General features: G+C 35.6%; 1 long non-coding RNA gene across 1 annotated transcript; it reads left to right on the top strand.

The window, feature by feature from the left end:
• Window positions 1–1,038: 1,038 nt before the first annotated feature.
• On the top strand, window positions 1,039–2,390 carry LOC128655311 (uncharacterized). Its single transcript, XR_008401755.1, has 3 exons — window positions 1,039–1,083; window positions 1,436–1,527; window positions 2,330–2,390. It is a non-coding gene; the product is annotated as an uncharacterized LOC128655311 (long non-coding RNA).
• Window positions 2,391–2,766: the final 376 nt, after the last annotated feature.

Below are 2,766 nucleotides of genomic sequence, written 5' to 3'. Positions count from 1 at the left end.
GACAGATCCTGACATAAGAGAGACTGTCTAGGTCCTGGTTGGCTCAGTATTATCCGGTCCCTCACTACTGTAATCGGCCTCTCATGACAGCGTAGGATTTCTAACATCTCCTCTTCAAAGCGTGTAAGATGTGTAACCAAAAGTTCCGCTACCAAACGGTATACCTGCTCAGCCATATCAAAGCTTTAAATGGAAGTCGTACTTCAGCTCAAGCGGCTGGATAATCTGAAAGATCAGAGTACTGGGGGGGTAAAGAGAGGTGCAGGCCGCTTCAAGGCCTCTGCTGCGCACCTTCTAGATTCAGGTCTGTCCGTTCCTATTAATATAGCAAAAGTCATATAGATCTGATCCGTATATGATGCTTGTCTCCAATCTTCTGGAAAAGATAGGATTTAAGAGGTGTAGAAGAGATAACCAGCAGTGTTAGCATCTCCCGTGATAGGACACAGCATGAGCAGCAGCCATCTTGGTCGATGGTCGGACACGCCCCCGCTATGTTCATTATTTATAGGTGATTCGGGTTCGCCATTGCGTAACCCCACAGATGAGGCCCAGGTGCGCTACAATCGGGCACACAAGCAGACTAGAGCTGTAGTGGAGCGGATGTTTGGGCTCCTCAAAATGCGCTTAAGATGCCTGGACAGGTCTGGAGGAGCCCTCCAATACAACCCTAGGAAGTTGGCGAAGATCGTTATAGCCTGCAGCGTCATTCATAACATAGCTCATCGGGCTGGTATGCTGCATGCCGTCCAGGCACCCCAAGCCCTCCTCCAAGATGAGGAGGGAAACCCAGTTCTAGAGGGGCCATTCCGGGACAAGGGGCTCAATGTCAGAGACAACATCATCAACCGCAACTTCAGACGGTAAATACTAGAAGTTATATAGGAGCATTGAGAATATGTGGGAATTTTAGGGGAATGAGAAGTAGAGAATTGTGCAAACATGTTAGGATTGTTCAACAAATGATTATATCCGAATATAATTTTATATTTTTCTTATCATAGGTAATTTATACATTGGATGATTCTGGCATTGGCTCCTGTAATGACTTTGCCACCTGATTTTCAAAGACAAAATCAGATGGTAAGTATGCACAATGTATGGACTGGGGGGGGGGTTCACAATGATCCATCATATGGCATACAATTTTAAATGTATTATTTAGTTTATTATTATACACATTATTAGATTTTTAGGTAGTCAGAAAGGGATACTCTAAAGCACATAGTATTGCTAAAGTCATTCATTAGAGGTTAAGTCTGCACAATGTATATGACTCAGCTTCACACTTGATTGATAGAACATAACACAAAAGACGCTACATATGCTTAGTAAGCTATTGACCTAAATAGTTTAGGAAATGGTTAGGGAGGGGGTGCAGAAAAAAGTCACACATTTTTATTAATGATTTTATTTACACTTTATTTTCCATTAGGGAGATGACTTCATCTACAGACTGAAAGTGAAGAATCCCAGACGGAAAGTGAAGAATCCCAGACTGAAAGAGAAGAATACCAATGTGATCAGGTCTGTGGCATTGTCTTTCAACTGTGCTGACTTAGAAAAACATACAAACACACTTTCACATGGAAAGTGGCCACAATTCTCTGGAACAAGATTGGGGATTGAGGATGCATCTTATGGGAGACACTTATGGTTCATAATGTAATTTTTTATTTAGATGGTATTTCAAAATCCTATATTTTGAAAATGATGAATAGGATAAATAATGAAGCTAAACTTATATTTTGAATAGAATTGCTTTTCAAAGACGATACATCCAGGTTAGTTTGCACAATGCATGCTATTTAAGAATCATAGGAGGAATAATGTTCAAATAATTTATAATATATACATCCTATTTTAGAATAAGTTTATTTTATATACATTACCCCTACTTTGTGCTAGAGAGGACTCAGATTGTGAGCAATCAGACCGATAAAGGGATACATTTTATAGTTGACATTTAGGTATAGTATAATTTGAAGGGACATGAAATATTACATTCAATTATGTCCCTCATACAATAGAATATTTTTTTTCTTCAAAATGTGATATTATGCATTATTTTGTCTAAATTTAAATTCTAATATGTGTAATTCAACTCTTGATTAGACAATGTGATTAATTTCAAATTATGTGTAGATAGATGAATAGAGCTAGATCTTCAGTCTGAACCTGTCTTTAATATCAAGACAAACAATACATGTTAGAGCATAGACAGAAGATGAATTTACAATTATTATATTTACTGAATATTTTGTTAGTCATGTGTTCATTAAATAACCAAATTGATTAATGTTTTTTTTTTTAATTCTTTCTTTTTCAGATTTTCATTTTTGATGAATTCCAAAACTAATATTGACAATTTTTTTTTAATAAATTTCTTTATATACTATAGTTTTATATTTTATTTATTGATATGCATATTATTTGATACATATCTCTATCCCAGTAAGATAAGAAGAAATACATCCATCTAATATTCAGACATGTAAACAAAATATTAGTCCCATGATGCTAAAGTATCTATTTTACAAGCACATGCCTGATATCAAATATACTAATTTTAAATAATTTATTGAATGAAAAAATATCAACACAGCTTAAGCAGATACTGTTAAAGTCAAGTATCTTACAAAAGTTAAGGTGGAGTTAGATACAGCCATCTATGATTTGGTTATGTGATTTAGAGATGTCAAAATCATAAAATGTTTATGACGTGGATATGCAGTATAAATTATACATAACAACTTTGAACATTTC

The sequence above is a fragment of the Bombina bombina genome, chromosome 4 (assembly GCF_027579735.1).
Source record: "Bombina bombina isolate aBomBom1 chromosome 4, aBomBom1.pri, whole genome shotgun sequence".
In the NCBI taxonomy this organism is placed as follows: Eukaryota; Metazoa; Chordata; class Amphibia; order Anura; family Bombinatoridae; genus Bombina; species Bombina bombina.
This window is presented reverse-complemented; position numbering and strand designations above follow the sequence as displayed.